Source organism: Nanorana parkeri, unplaced genomic scaffold (genome assembly GCF_000935625.1).
Source record: "Nanorana parkeri isolate BGI_ZX_2015 unplaced genomic scaffold, ASM93562v1 scaffold326, whole genome shotgun sequence".
Taxonomy (NCBI): domain Eukaryota; kingdom Metazoa; phylum Chordata; class Amphibia; order Anura; family Dicroglossidae; genus Nanorana; species Nanorana parkeri.
The window spans coordinates 518,481-535,700 of record NW_017306594.1 but is presented as its reverse complement, the minus strand read 5'-3'; positions in this window follow the sequence as shown (position 1 = coordinate 535,700).

The following is a 17,220-nucleotide window of genomic DNA, read 5'->3' as shown; positions in this document are numbered from 1 at the left end:
CCCCCCCCCCCCCCCAAAAAAAAGTACCCACCTGCAGAACACGTTCCCGTGCCAAAACCGTCTCTTTCTCTTCAGCTCTGCTAGCTCTGACGTCAGTGCTGAAGAACAGATGACTCCACCGCTCACTGCTGCAGAGCCCACCATAGACCACGCACAGCCCACCTGAGACCACGCACATACCAAAGACCCTGCAGAGCCCAACTGAAACCCCACATAGCCCACCAGAGGGTGACCCTACACAGCCCACCATAGACTACACAGATTCCACCTGAGACTCCGCACAGCCCACTTGAGACCCCACAAAGCCCACCTGAGACCCAGCAGAGTCCACCTGAGACCCCGTAGAGTCCACCTGAGACTCTACAGAGCCCACCTGTGACCCCACACATACCATAGACCCTGCACAGACCACCTGAGACCCCACACAGCCCACCTGAGAGTGACCCTGTAGAGCACACCATAGACCCCGCAAATCCCACCTGAGACCCCACACAGCCCACCTGAGAGTGACCGTGCAGAGCCCCCCTCAGACCCTACAGAGCCCACCTGCAACCCCATAGAGCCCACCATAGACCCCACAGAGCCCTCCATAGACTCCATAGTACCCACTTGAGACCCCGCACATACCAGAGACCCTGCAGAGCCCACCTGAAAGTGCTGAAATGCAATTAAAAACGCCCCAAACCGCGCTGATCAGCATGGTTCCATTGAAACCTGTATGGAAACCGCACTGATCAGCGCGGCAAAAATAGTGCAGGGAGCAGTTCAGGCGGGGGGAGGTTTGGATTGCGCAGACCAGCTCGGTTGCATGAACGATCCTAATAGCAATGTATGGGATTGTTCATGTCGGCGGATCCGCTTGGCCGAATCCACGCGGCCAAACTGCCCTGGTGTGAACGGGGTCTTAGGAGGTCCCTCTCTGGAAACGCAGCCTCCCAATGTTAAGGGCGTGTGTCCTTATATGGTCCCACCCCCTTTCTTGCTCTGCCAGACCACTGCTCAGTTTAAGGGTCTGGTTTGGAATTTTAGGGGGGGCTCCACGTTTGTTTTGCAGTTTTTGGCATTGGGGTCACCCTTAAAATTCCTACCAGACCTGAAGGCTTTGCCGAGCCAAAGCATGTGCATTCCGCTCAACTGTTTACTTCTGCTGCTGTAAGCACTATAGAGAATAGCGCGTCCAGCAGCCCATCAGTAAGGCGAAATCCTTCAGCTCTTGAAGTGAATAATCCCCATGTCTTGTCTCTTGTTCTGCCTGTTACTGGACACTGAAGGAGAAGCAGCAGACTGACAAGCTCATCTCTCTGAACTCTCTGCTCTCTCTTCCTAACAGCATTTTCCTTGTCAACACATTTGCATGCAGCACATCTGATTGGCTCCCAATCCTAATCTGAGTGCTGCTGTATTCAAGTTCTATTTCTCTCTGGGTTTAACCATTGACCTGTTAGAATTTCTTTGGTTTGACACAGCTGAAATAAAGCTGCTCTGACACCAATTTAGTAAATGAGGCAAAGCCAAGGGGAAAAATCTCTTTCCAAAGAAACCACAACCATGTGCAAGGAAAATTTAAAAAAAAAAACAGGAAAAAACTATATTTTCATAGATAATTAGATGATTGAACTTACGCTTTACCTCATTTACTGAACGGTCTTTATTTCTTCAGTAAATCTAACACTTTGTATAGTAAATAGAGTAAATAGAGCATTTGCTATTCCTATGCCTCAACCTCTTTTCACAGCACTAATGCACAAAGCAAGAGTGTTGCTGAGAAGCAGTAATAAAAAATATGCAAAGCATTTGTTTGGCTTCTACATAAAGTACACACATATGAAACTACCCATACACGGAAAGATCTTGGGGTTGATTTACTAACCTTATAAACACGCCACGAACAAGTATACACCTCTGTAGTGTGTATCCTCCCAGCATGATCTATTGGTGGAATCTAGACACCTTTGTAATGTGTACACACCCAGCAGGTGTGTTGTGCAAAGCCCTGCATGAATTGCAAGGTGATGTTGTGTAAATTAGCTCTACGTTGTGTTGCTTGCGTTGATGAATGCAGGAATGTAAATGCATGAGCTAACCATTTTTGTCTAAACTGTGAAGCAGTATTATATATGCATCATGTGCATGATTTTTCCATATATGGCATTAGTGGAAATCTGCATGAGACTTGCATGCCGCTATTAGAGCGGCGTGTAGCCTATGGCGCATGCTAGATGACGCGCACGTACGTAAATACATAAAAACCCGCCATAATGGCGTGAAAACGTGACATGTTGCTTGTGTTTGGTTGATAAATACGTTTTGCTGTGTAAAAATGCACATGCACCTGGTGCGTGCGTGTGTTTAGGTTAGTCAATCACCCCCCATGACTCTTAACCCAGCTGTATTATTTAACTCTTAAATGCCACTGCTTTTGAATTTTCCACAATGCAAATCTATTTTTATTCATATCGAGTACAGGAAAAAAAAAACATACACCCGATGATGAGTTTCAGCCAATCCTAATCATAGCACTGGCTTTAGGTGACACCATTTCATCCCTTAATAAATGGAGAGCTGATCATGTGACTCTTCCTATTTTTTCACCCTATTTTTTTCATTGGAAGGCGAATGTTTGTCACAATTGCGTAGAGTCTACGAGCCCACGCACATTCCGCAGTTCTGCTGTACATGGCCACATCATGTGAACACCTGCAGCACTTGAGAAATTTATAATCTGGAGTTAGATAGCATCTTAGCAGCCAGGTTCATTTTTGATATTTTACAAATGCAGGGAATGGATTGAACATGTACACTGTACTGCCCATGCACCACAGGCAGTTTACACACACCTAAACATTGTTAGGAGAACCAGAAAATAGTTTTTTTGGCAGAAGAGACAGAGAGTCTACCAAAAACCTCAACTTTCTAGCATTTTTTTTAAAACTTTAGTTCCACTGTAAAGTGAGTATATAATGTAAATAGTGCCCTTTAATCAAGTCGGATAATAATTTGTTAATCAACAGACATAGAAACTCTCTGGACTGGCAAAACATTTTACATGTAACCTGTTTATTGGACCTGACTCTTTATCAAACATACATGGTTCTTTTTAAAATGTTGGAAGTATCAATGTGTTTAAATACATGTAAATCCACCCAGAAGAAAGTACTGTATACAGAATAAATTGTGTTGTTTTGCAACCTTTTCAGCACTTAAATTGGGTGTTTCCTGTTTCCTTGAAATCTAAGAAACAATACAGCTGACATTCCCAGAAATATATAATTAGATTAGTTTTTTGGAAAGAAGCATCAATTTACATTAAGAATAAGTAAAGTCCTGGCTCCATCAGATGGTGTTGGTTAAACGAATTTTAACTTCCCTTCTTTCCTTCCCCTCATTTTCTTACACTCTTTTTTTCCCTCAGCATGTGTTTGTATCTATAACATAAAGATTTTTTTCACAACATCGGTGTGTTGGCTAAAGAATATGGAAATCAGCTCTAGGATTCTTGTTTCACTGTCTTTGGGCATATATTATAGCGCTTGAGGGTTGGGAACTGGTGAAAAAGTTTTTTATTTTAAAGAGGACATCTGGCTGTCTTTGATTACCATTGAATCAGAGTAGAGATCCAAACTGTGGGTTTATGTGACTCTGCAGCAAAGTAAACCCACCGTACTTAGTTTTGTGAAGATATAATTGAGAGCAAATCCTCAGTTACAATTACGCTTTTAAGTTGAACGCAATTTATTTTACCAGCAGCTTTGAAATGATTAAATGACTTCCTATACTAGTAGGCCTCTAAAAGTCTACAGCACGTTCAAACACTCTGGCATATTTGTGGTGGCCTAAGCTCATGTTAGTATTTAATGTTCTAGGTATAATATGGCAATTAAAGAGCTCCTAGGTTATAGCATTAAGCTATTTATTTATATACAAAAAACAAGCATACAAACATTGTGGTAATGCAACAGCTTAAAATAAATGCTTAAATCATTACAATATCCCCTTTGAAAGAATCTTTGTTACAATTATATTTTTTTTAAAAAAAGGAGTCTGATTTCTCAGGCAGCTGTACATAATTCTGCTCATAAAATTCTAACAAAGTAAAGTACAAATATGTAATTACTTCTATTTTTGTTCTAATTTGTGGATAAATAGAAGTACAGTTTATTCCTAGTTAATACTAAAGATGTATAATAAAAAGGAGTTGAATTAACTAGGCAGCCTTTGAAATAAAAGGAAAAGTTTTTAAATACAAAAGTGACATCATTAGGATGGTATTACTAGAAGTATACTTTTTTTTCATCTAGCTATTTTTATACTGCATTGCATGCATTTTCTTTGAATGGAGACTATTATCAAGCCACTATAAACTTAACCCTGGCAGATGATGCACTAGATAAATAAAGAGAGTGCAAGTAATGTGGTAAAACTGATACACTGGGATCAATTCAGCAAAGCCTAATGCATACATTGTTTTTATTTATATTTTTTAATCAATTTTTTTATTGAGCTTTACACATACAAAAAACAAAAAGATAAGAAAGGGAAAAAAAAGATTTTTTTATTACAATGTATTATTTTCTGTTTGTTTACAGAAAAGGGGTCTTTTCAATACACTAAAGGTTTTAACACACAGATCAGTTGAATACAGCATGTAAATGCAATACTACAGTGATTATCAACTGGTTATTTGGTCTTTAAAGTGTTCCTATTGCATACTGCAGTAAAAGAAGATGTGTGAGGACAACAGCTGCTAAAGAATCTTCCCTAACCAATGGATGGTCCTCCACTGCTCTCCATTGTTCCGCCGTCCAGCTACTACGTCACTACAGGACACAGTAGGTATTTAGCTCCCAGTGGATGGAAATACGCAGACATTCGACACTCTCAAAAGTGTCAGGTATGAAAATTATACCGGAAGCCATAGCATTGCAACAAAGCAATGATCCAAGTCAGCGCCCACCAGGAAGGTTAAGTATTAATCTTCTTTTATCATAGGGTGCTTTTAAAAAAAAATAAAAAACAAACATTGCTTTAGGATCACTTTAAACTATTACTAGAGCCTGCAAATTGTGAGCTATTTTTTGAGGGAAAAAGAAAATAGAGCCATTCAAGTCAGAGATAACAAAAACATTTAAGAGAAAAATATAGATTCATTAAAGAAAACCTTCAGTGGTTTATAAAGTAGTGATTTTTCAAAGGAAACATGCTTGATTTTGCTAAGCTTTTTATTTTAATGCATGATTTAATTTTTATGATTTTAATTTAATGAGAAAAGCATAACATTATTAACACAGTTAAAATAGTTCATGTATCTCTGTAAATTGACCCCAGTTGCTTTTCCAGGTCTTTGTCAGCACAGGACACCTACTGTATGTCTTCACACAGTCATACCTTTGGCCATGGCAGTCCTAATATTGATGATCAGTATGGACACAATAAAAGACAACAATTTCCTCCAAACTGTTTTTTTAGATCTCTGGATGTTATTACTAGTGAGGATGGCAGTTATTTAACAGAATACCAAGTATATCATATAACTTACTAAAAGGAAGAGCATTTTTGGGTACAAGGATGCCCAGTTGCTACTACAGTTTGTCTTACAGAAAATTAGCATCATTTTTCTTTGTCTGCACATTTAAAAAGGTACATATTGCTGGAAAGTGAAAGCTAACTTCAAGTTTTACCCAGTACAATCTCTCTCTACCAGTCTGTTAAACCTGGGATAACTGCCACAGAGGAAAAAAAAACAATCTAACGCAGGGGTGGGCAACTCCAGACAGAATTGCCCACCCCTGATCTAAAGGGATTCAACTGAATACAAGGGCTGTTAAAGATCATACATAAAGGCTTGGGATATGCCTGCTTCTCTTTATTAGAGATAGGTGAATAGGCTTGGTTCTCCTAGAATTCAACAAATCCCATTTAACCGGAATTTAGCAGCAAATCACATTGAAGTCTTAAGAGAGAAAATCCTGTTAGTAGACTCCATCCACCAATGCAAAAAGAAAAGAAAAGTGGGGAGAGTGCCTTTTCATGTGGCTTTGAGGGCAATATTGAGAAGACACAACACACAAAATAACATGCTTGGGGGATGTCTTAAAGTTGTAAGTGGTTTCAAAGGAAAATGTAAATTTCATGGACAGTGTCAGTAACACATATTTTTATAGCTCATATTTGGCTGTGGAATTGATTTACTTATTTTAAGGGCAGCTTGGCTTATATATAGCAGCAGCGCCAGAATCTAATTCATTTCAGTAAAAAAAAATTATGCTTTTTTCATGTAGTTTTAGCTTCAACGGCAATGACTCCCTGTGACCGTCAGATATACATTGACCAGTAGTTCATCTGGGCTGTCTCTGTTCTCACTGATACAAAACTGTTCAGCTAATTAACAGCAGCAGATGATACAGCAGTGTAAAATTAGTCAGCAGAATGAGTAAGTTACTGAAATGTACTAGAGAAATAGTACCGGGAGATGTTTTACTACAAGAATAAAGCGACTGTAAAATTGGGCAGCAGCATGAACATTTTAATGAACAAGGTTTGGCTCAAATCAGTAACAATATGGCCAGTAGGGTCAGTAACAATTGAATGGCATGCTTGGAGCACCCCAAACATAAAAAAGATCCTATCAGCATTTAATATTACATTAAAAACCCCACAAGAAATACAAACCTAAAAATACCACTCCTGAAACAATAACCAACTTTTTTAAAAGAAGGCTTTGCTGAAAAACAAAAGAAGCAGTTCAACCTAAAATTAAGGCCCTAACAACATACAATAGTAAACAATGTATCCCAAAATAAATTAAACCCCCCAAAATACTACCCCTCTAAAACTAAAGAATATTTTTTTTTTTAAAGAGAAGCTTTGAATTAAAAAAGTTTACTATGAACAAAATATCTCCAAATAAGAACACAACAAAGTACAAAATACAACAACAAAAAAAGCAGAAAAGGGACTGATTGTCCAAAGAACTAGCAATCAGTATTAAAGTACTGTTTCCTAACTAAGCTTAATCTCTCTCTATGCAGTTTGTCAGCTTTCCCTAAGCCTACAGCAGCTTCCAATATACTGACACTATCACTTCACTGCCCCCCCTCCCCCCACCGCTATTTACATTGATGGGACTGTCTTAATCAAAAACCTTTATTGGACTATTCTACATTTGCTGGCCATTGTTCAAAGGCCTTGCAGTACATTATGGTTTACAAAAAAAAACTGGGAAAATCGGCACATACATTTGCATGGACGGTGGACCTTGTCTTGAACCCAAAGGATTTGCTTCAAACCCATGGTAGTGACAAATCCAAAACCTAATCCCAGAAATCCTTTGGTTAATCATAGAGGAAATAACAGTAGGCAGTAGATACATTAAATAAATATAATAAAATATATTTTTACCCAAAACATTATTTCAGTTTTTGGCACATGCTGAAAAAGTAAAATATCAAACATATTCTTATATCTCTCAGAGACTATGGTGCTAATATCTGCACTTGAGTTCCTGTGTCTTTGCATATGATGTAGCCTTAACAAGAGGGTCTCACTACCCTGATGGACTTTAAACATATTTTATATTATAAAAAATGCAACAGGAGGAGAGCCCCCCAATATCAATGGGAACACCAAAAGCTGCAAGGTATACTGGAACCTGAATAGGTTTAGATTACTAAACTGGATGATTTATTTTATTTGTATTTCATTTTCTATCTCAATCATTTTCTTATAAAATGTTTAGTTCTTGTATGTGAATATAGTCATGGAAATGTTATTTAATTGATCAAATAGTTATTCATCCACTGCAAGCTTTTATTATTATTATTAATATTTAAAAAATGATAACACTCTGCTCTCCTGATGGACACCTAACAACTAATACTAATCAAAAGACAACTGTATTTTAAATCCAGTAAAGCTGTGCGATTATTATTGCCAATTGACTTTTTCATGTAAACTTCTACAAACATCGAAAATATGTAGGACATTCAGCTGATCTGTGCATTAGCCTCTTTGGTGATTCCAGTTTTAAAAGATAATAGTACTTTCAGAGCAAGTACAGTTATCCTCTTGTTCTTCCTACAACCCCCTTCCACCCTAGCTCTGTATTGCCCTGTTTATCTACTTAAAAGCAGCAGATGACCTGGACTGAGAACCACTGCTTTCGCTGGGCAACACTCTGGTCTTACTTTGAGTTAGAAAACCTGCATGGTTCATTAAGCTGACATGTAAACTTCTAGTGCATATGGACCTATGTGAAAACAGGCTGCACATGTGCAGTACAAACCGGCTTGGTCTTGCCCTCTGATCTCAGGTATGTAACCATGGTATACAAGTATAGGGGGCTAAGGGGGTAGCTGCAGCGGTGTATTTACCTTTGCTGCTGCCCTAGGCAAGACAGCAATGCCGCCCTCCCCCCCCTGGGTCAGTCCGGGGGGGATGTGCAGCTTTGCCCTAGGCAAGGCAGCATCGCCGCCCTCAGCGAATCTGCCGCTCCAGGCAAACGCCTTGTTTGCCTTGCGGCAGATACGCCCCTGGGTAGCTGTTAAAATTAAAATTACGTTGTATTAAATGATTGTTATGATTGTTATCCTTTAGGATTGAAATTGATGTGTTTATTGATTTTATTGCACAGATCAGCTGAATGCCCTGCATGCATTTTATATTTCTTACAATTAATTTGTTATAAAGTGCTGTTATCCTTTAAAAATAGAAAATAAAGTATGGTAATAAAAATGTTGAATGTGATACAATTCACTTCAGAGTATCTTCTTAAACCTGGATGTATTGGGGTTGATTTAACCACTGCAGGACCACCATACGTATAGATAAGTCTTCAACCTAAAGTACTTATACCAAGATCATGGCTGCTACTGCAATATCAGCTTATCAAATCGACATGATATTGACCCAAAAATCATTTTAGGTTATGAAAGACATAAGAAGAAGTCACTGCTGACAGTTTTTAAAGTCTCTCTTTCTTAAAACACGGAAGGGATTATATGTCAGAACCCTACTTTACTAAATTGTAAAATGAATAATTAAGCACAATAACTATTATAAAAGTTATTTAACGTTATTTATGTTATGATTATAAAAAGCGTAGAGATATGGCCTCAAATCTGTCGTGAGCCAGGCTGAACATACAAACTGTGGCAAGAGTTTAACTATGCTATACATACAATAATGGGATGTTATTTAAACTTTTCAGGACACCAAATTATTTTATTCCTGCAACAATGAGGTCCAAATTATGCATTTTGTGATTGTTAATTTTCATACAGTGTCATACTGTCACACAAAAGTGCTAAATATTATGCATATTCTCTTGAATTATGCACCTTTATATGCATATAAATTAGATATCCATAGATGTTTACAGCATTATGTATGTATACAACTATGTTCGAGTCGAACATAGGTTCGACTCGAACGCGAAGCTCATCCCTATATACAACTAACAAAGATTACATTTCTAAATATTTGTTAGAATACCTACATTTAGTCTTCTCCTACAAAAAGCACTAATTGTATGGGGAATATATTTCATTTCCTTTAAACATTTGCTGTAAACAGATTGTTACATTTTCTCAGTATAAGGCACAAGAGCAAATTGAAACAGAGCAAGTTAGTATGTATACAGTATATGTCAAACAAACAGTACATACAGAATATATATACAATATAGTATGTATATAAGTGAAAATATGCATATGTTAAAGAGTTGGTGAACACTGGGGGACTGTTCAGAATGGAATATCATACAAATATATTATATATAGTGCAATAACAATAACAACCATTAATAAATACATTCTGTTAAGGAATCTCATTCTACCAAAAAAAAGGAACACATTTATGATAAAAGTAAACATTTTTTTCAGAACTGGCTGTCTATTGTCCCGCAGTTTGGAGGCCCAAAAACATTATTTATATTCTATATAGGTAAGGATTTCCTAGAAGTAGCTGGAAGTAAGTAGAAGTAAACACAAGGAAATGCCAGAGGGGAGAAAAGGAGAGACATGATTTTTAAGTTCCATGCCCATTTGTTATTGAAAGAAGGCATCCTCAGCATCCCTTTAGAAGTACTTGCTCTTTTCTCAACCCTGTAGGCCAACTGATTATTAGCTATTAACTGTACCTGATTTGTAGCCTTTGTAGATTTTTCTATTTTGCAATTACCTGAGTCTATCTCATATATTAGTTTCACCTTTTAAGTTGCATTAGGGAAATAAATGAACTTTTGCACAATATTCTAATTATTCGAGTTTCACCTGTATATAATGATATACAGTATATGAATCAAATCCATGGTCTACATGAAACAAATCCATGGTCTACAGATGTTAAATTAAATTCCTAGCATTTCTTCATATTATTAAAGTGATACCTCCAACAGTGTTGATTCCTAGAACTACAGCGCATGGAGGGGGACATAGGGATCCAACACTCCTGGAATTGTTGATTGCTGAAGAGACTGATAGAGGCCAAAGTACTGGAATGGAGGGAAGGTAGGAGACATGGGGTGCCAGATAGGTGAATATAGGTGAATAGAAGAGCTCTTCTGCAGGGCAGCTTCCCTCCACATTCTGAGAATGTGGAGAGGAGAAGGAATTCTGTTGTTCTAACACACTTCCTGTCCTAGGGTGACAACGCTGCTTCTCCATAGATACAGCCTAGGGCAGAAAATGTGGCACTTGCAGGATTACCAGGTGTAAATAAAGAGAAAAAGAAATGATTGCACTTGCCACATCTAAGGATCATTCAGCTGCAATCTATTACATTTTTGTTCTTGGTTTTTGATTGTCTTGAATTGAAAGGTATGCTTATGCCAAAAGAATCAATCTTCTTTTATAGGTATAATATGCAAAGAGCAAATAGGGATTTGGTATAGTAAAAATAGGGACAGATTATAAATTAGAAGCAATTACAACTAAACGGATGCCAAAGATTCTGTCTTACTAAAATTGTAAATAACATTGTATGCAGAACATAAGAATTCTAGTACAACACTTAGGGACCAAAATGAAAGGAAATATGATACAATTTCAGTAATTTTTAAGGTAGGCATACCAAAACCAAGTGGGAAAGTGTGCCAAAATACATTCAAAAGGGTTTATATTAGTTCTGGTAGGGGCAGCTACCCAATTTCTGAATACCTTCTGAACACTTTGATAATTAATGCATTTAATAAGTACATTTTTGTTGTGTTGAATTATTGGAATTTGCAAATATTTAACCTTGACAGAGGTGAAGAAAAGCCTTTGCTCAAGTTATCAACTTTAATATAACATTACAAACTATAGCCTTAATGAGCTATATAATTGTTAAATTCTTCAAGTGGACCTTTTAGCAATTTCACAAGTCTGCATAAACAAGTTTGCACCATGTCACAATATACAGTAACAATATATGTATAAAAAGTATAAGTGCACTGTCAATACTAACCTGCCCTACTGCTCATGACTTGGATCTTTGCATCTAATACCTGCAAGTGTGTGTCAAGCATGTGTGCCACACCGCAAGTGGTTTTACTCCTCTGCTTCTAGGTCACTATTATGTCCCAAAAGCATGGCGCAAGGGTACCTGGGAGTTTCCAAAGCACAGAACATGATTGGGGAAGATTCTGACATTGGCCATTACTCTTTAAGAGAGTGAAGATGCAAAGCACAAGTGGTATTAAAGAAGAACTCCAGGGAAAATTATTATTAACCCTTGCAATTATTATCCCCACACTGCAAGGTTTAAGTGCTCATTTGGTCTAGGGAGGAAAATAACAGTTATATGTAGCTGATCCTATGAGGGCGCCTCTGAGGATCAGGTGAGTATATCTTTGTTTTTTTCCTCCCTTGACAAAAAAGAACACTTAAGCCTTGCAGTGGGGGTAGCCCCACTGCAAGCGTTAATAATAATTTTCCCTGGAGTTATGCTTTAATTGTGTTCTTTTGCATTTTTTAAAAATTTTTATGATTCCAACAGGGTCACTTTAGACCCCATTCACACTGAGCGACATGGAGAATCGAACTTTTCTCCATGCGATTTCGTGCTGAGCGGCCTTGAGCATTGACGCGCTATGTAGTGCGACTTTTTGGAGGGACTTCGTCGCTGCTACATTGGGCTGTAACCAATCAACAGCGGTCTTGATGTGACATTATTCTTTCCTTCCATATTGATGTGTAAAAGTGACCCTAAGGTCGTGCAATATTGCCGGTTACTTTTAACCCTGCCGCTCTGCTCACTGCAGTGAGGAGAGACTCGATGGCAGAGCCCGGAGGACGGAACCAGAGGAGAGAGGTAAGTGGTAAGTGCAGGGGGGAGGCTGCAGACTTTTTACATGTGATCTCGGCGACATCCCCGAGATCACATCTAAGCGAACAATCGGCTTCCCTCACTCTACATTTAGTTCTGCTTGTGCAAAGCAGGACTAAATGTAGAGATGGCAACTTACTGCCCGACGCCCGCAACTTCCTCACAAGGACACCGCTGCCGCCCCTTTGCTCCCCTCCGCCACGAGGCCGGGCCTCAGTGGCCTTGTGGAGATTCCGGGCCTGGCCACACCACCTGGCTTGGCTCTTGTGTGCCTCCAGCACACACCACACCAACTCTCCCCTGAGCTCTTGCCTTGCTCCTTAATGAGGCTGCTCTCAGCCACTTGATCAGCCCAGGTCACTGGCAAAACCTGGCTCCAGGACTGGAGATTTCCTCCCACCCAGAGCTCTAAGAAATCTCCGGAGCACCAGATCTCAGCTAAAATTAGGAAAACCTGGAAGAATCTGAAAAGCCAATTCTTCCTTATGAAATGTCTTACACTCTGGACCCTCTCAGTCCCTCTGGCTTAGATTGAGGAAGGTGGATAAGGGTGTCTTGGTCAGGAAGTGGGGGGCAGCTGATGGAGGCAGGAGGGATGTGGGGGACCAACATTAAAATCTTGTCCAATTATATAAAAGACGACCCTGCAATAAGTGGCCAAAATCATGTGACCCTCCTGCAGTCTACCTAAACACATAGCTAGCACAGTGAAATGGGTCTGGACGGAGCCTGTGTGCCGCTGAGGAGGACTGTGTTGCATTAAGTAGAGTTGGGCTTTGTTTAAAGTTTGAGCACATTGGTGGCAGAGTTCTACCTTTTAAAAGCAGTGATAATGAATGTTAAGGGTTCAGCAACAGTACCTGTTTTTTTGGAGCAGTTACCTGATGGAACAGTCTGAACAAAGAAGATAGGGAGTAGCAGTCAAGGTTGTCGACAAGTTTAGTGTCTGTGCATTGGCGTCAATGCACTTCTTTTATGTTTGTCTCTGTTAGCTGTTCCAGGTCTTGTTTCAGTTTTTATCTTCAGTATAGTGCCTGTCCACATCCTCTTATCGAATTTAAATGGAGGGTCTCTGCTTGGCATGCCTGAATATTATATATTACAATACAGGGTAAAACCCAGTGTGAAATGTGCTTCATATAAGCTTCTAAAGAGAAAGAGGTGGATAACAGAGAGTTAGGGGTCTATTCACGAAGCTGCCGAAGGATCTGGCCGTAGCTTCGGCTAGCTTCGGCCCCAGGACCCCTTCGGTTCAGTAGAACCGAAGGGGTGCTGTATGGGCTATTCACAATAGCCCGTACAGCTCCCGATCATGGCCGAGCGGCTCAGCCGAGCCGAACGCATATGCCTTGGCTCAGTTGAGCCGTGCTGAAAGCTTCCATTGAAAAGCATTGGGACATTACTATTGGCTATTTCAAATTGCAATAGCCAATAGTAAACTAGCATTGTACCCGCCCTCTGCTGCAGTTCCCCATCAGATCCAGTTTTGTCAGAAAACTCTAATGAGGAGTTTGAAGAGATGGTCATGGGAGGCTTTGAATTCAGCCATGTGAAACCGTATGTCAAGACTTGTGAATGGGGGGGTGGGGGGGAGGAGGAGAGTGAGCCCATGTGTGATGTCATGGGTACAGTCAATAAAGTGAAAATATGGCAAGTATTGGGGATACATTTTCTCTTTTCCCTCAGCCTACAGTGCTAATTTGTTTTCTTTCTGGCTATCAACGAAGATCGGCGTGACAGACATATTTGAATAGAAAACCTTGTGAACTTTTTCCCTGGCCCCATTTCAGTTGGAATGGTCAGGGATGGCCAGATATCTTACTAAGGACAGACTGTAATACATACTACTCATGCTACTGCTTCTTTAATGACTAGCGCACTACTTTGACACTCCTAGATTTTCTTCCCAGCCTGGGTGGCAGTTAATGTAGAAATGCAGTGCACACAAAATCACACTAGGCAAGCTTTATTTATTCCTCTCTCCCGGAGGAACAATCTGTCAAGGTGAACATCCAGTTGTTGAGGATTAGCCATTTTCAATAATCACTAATTTCCTGCTTCCTTTTCCAGGTCCAAGATGTTAATGGTTCTGTTGACGCTTTGGCTCTATTGCACTCTAGAAGTAAATCCTTCTTCACCACTGGTCTCCTTGCCTGGTCCAAAATGCTGATGGCATTTCTAATAGTACTTCTCTGCTGTGGTGTTGTTGAATCCTCTAAAATCTTCTCCATGCTAATGATTCTGTGCCCTAGAAAAAAAATATTAAAAAGTTCTATTTTTCTTAATTAGCTTCCTTATCTAGTGGGTTCATGATGCTGTAGGGCTGCTTCACAGTGATAAGATCTATAAACTAATTCTATTTTGGTCTTTTCTTTTTTATCATCATCATCAACCCATCTACTTTATTCTTCTAATGGTGCTCATGTTGTAAATTGGGGAAAATTCCTTTGCCCTCAATCTCGTTTACCCTTTAAAATATATGTCTGATTGTATTTATAGACAAGTGTTAGGGCCCGTTCACACTAGTTGCAGTGCGTTCCGGCCCAATTCTGGCCGGAATGCACTGCCTCGCATTGCGGCCGGCTCCCTTTTTAGTGGGGCAGGAGGGGGCGTGGCGGGCCATTGAAGTGAATGGCACTCCGGCCGCAATGCGATCGCCCGCATGGGATCGCAAGGCACATTGTGCCTGCGGTCCGATGTGATCAAAATAGTGCTTGCAGCATTTTGATCGCACCAGACTGCACCGTAGGCACAATGTGCCTTGCGATTACGTGCGGGGGATTACATTGCTGCTGGAGGGCGTGGCTACGGTGCCATTCACCTCCTGCCCCCTCCTGCAGAACACACTGCAACTTGTGTGAGCAGGCCCTTAAAGCCTATTTGAAGTGACAGAAATAGATATCCAGTCAGACATGATTTAACCAAGGTGTCTATATATACAGTCCAGTAGGCACCAGGGTTGGGCCTAGTACACTTAGTAATCAGCACTCAGTAACAGACATGATCTGAAATGTCATCTATATTATTTTGCAATACAAGTCTGTGTTAGGACATTATGGTAAGTGATGAGGCTATTACTCAGCTACAGCTTCATAGAGCACTGCAGTGTTAGAGCAGGAAACAGAAATTCCACTAAAGAGAAAAATATATTTAATAAATCAATCACAAGTTATATCATGCAGGAGAGCAGGACTATAAAGAGATAAAAAGGTGAGGTGAGACTTCAAATAATGTTTAAAGTGAAACAGTCTAAGATGTGTGTGGTTATGTTTTTCTCTTGTAGTAGAAAAAAAAAGAAAATCGAATTCTGCAAAGGCTAACACTAGTCCATAGCTGAAAAATGTGTAAATCAAAGAAAATATTCCAAATCAGAACGTAGGGCAAATCATTGACAGGGCAGATTTTAAGAATTTGATTGCTACAGCATAAGCAATGTCTTCGAGAAGAGCAATTGCATACTGCTGAAAGGCCTGGAAATCCTTAGTGTCCACAAAGTTCAGTTCAGTGATGTTGCGTGACATTTCAAGTAATTCAGATTATCTTCAGATACATCCCTTTGTTATTGTTAATGTGAGTTGACATTTGACAGGGGAAAAGACTCTACCAAATATTTCACATATTTGCACACCACAATTTAAAATGAAAACTCCCTACTACAGTTATTGTTTTGCAGTTATCAGTGCAATACGTTCTGTGGCTTTTGATTTTCTAAAAGAGTCATGTTCACTGTAGATTGTGTTCACTTGAAGCACACAACCAGGCTCAGAGAACTTAGCCCTAGAGTAGCTATACTTTGGGGCTTATTTTTTAAGGTCTGAATTTTCTATTTTGTTTCTAAATAAAAAAGGGAATTATTTTATCCTAGAAAATATTTTATTTTTTAACATAAAAATCTTCCAAATTTTGAAAATTTGCTAAAATATTTTCTATATTTTAAAAAAAATATATTTATTTTGCACACAGCTATATAATTGTTTAGTCTGATCACTGTACAGAAATACACATTAAACCATAGAATGAACCAGCGTAAATGAGAAAACAGTATCGAGATTTCTGCTGTGATTTTTTTTAAGCACACAGCAGAGAAGAAAGATCTATTTAGGCATTTTTTTTCTTTCTCTATAGGAAACTTACTGGTCTGTCAGAAGCATAAACACTTGCAATCATGCACTTCCAAGGATGCATGTGCTATCAAAAAAGGGAGGTGTTAATTGCTGTGCTAATTACAACATGATTGTTTTGCACTTGTTTTGCACTTGCAGGTGATTAAATTTTTAACGAAGCATATTACTTGGCACTGTTAGCACAGTTAACACATTTTTTTTTTTATGCCTTGGGAGAAGTCCCACACCACAGACCCTTTGCTGGCTGTAATGTGCTGTTGTGTTTGGAACAAGCCTCTGTTTAGTCTGTCAGTAGCAGTGCCCTAGCTTCCTGCTTGGGAAAAAGCAGCAGCATATTATAATCATACCCAGCATGAGCGCACCGGCCAGATGCGAACGCTGAAATCACCAAGGTATTAGCTAAAAATTAGCCAGTACTGTGGATGCCAGTCTCCCAGACTTCATTTAAAAACTACAACAACTCCAGCCAGTCAGACAGCAGTGTCTGATGGCTTGAAAGCAGAGGAGAGAAATGACAGCAAGTTCCATGTGATTTATTTCTGCTTTACAGTGTCTAGTCCCAAGTGGACAGAAGCATGGGAAACTTGCATCTGTTATATGAGCAGACTTGTTTCTCGGTGCCCCCACTGTGCAGCAAGCTGCATACATTGAGCACATGATGCACAGATGCATGCACACACACCATAAAAGCACATGAACACCAATGAATCAAAACCCTTCTGGGACACGGGATGCCATCTCATTCTCCATTACTCTACTATAACCCATCATAGACATTGGGTGGTGGCACCTA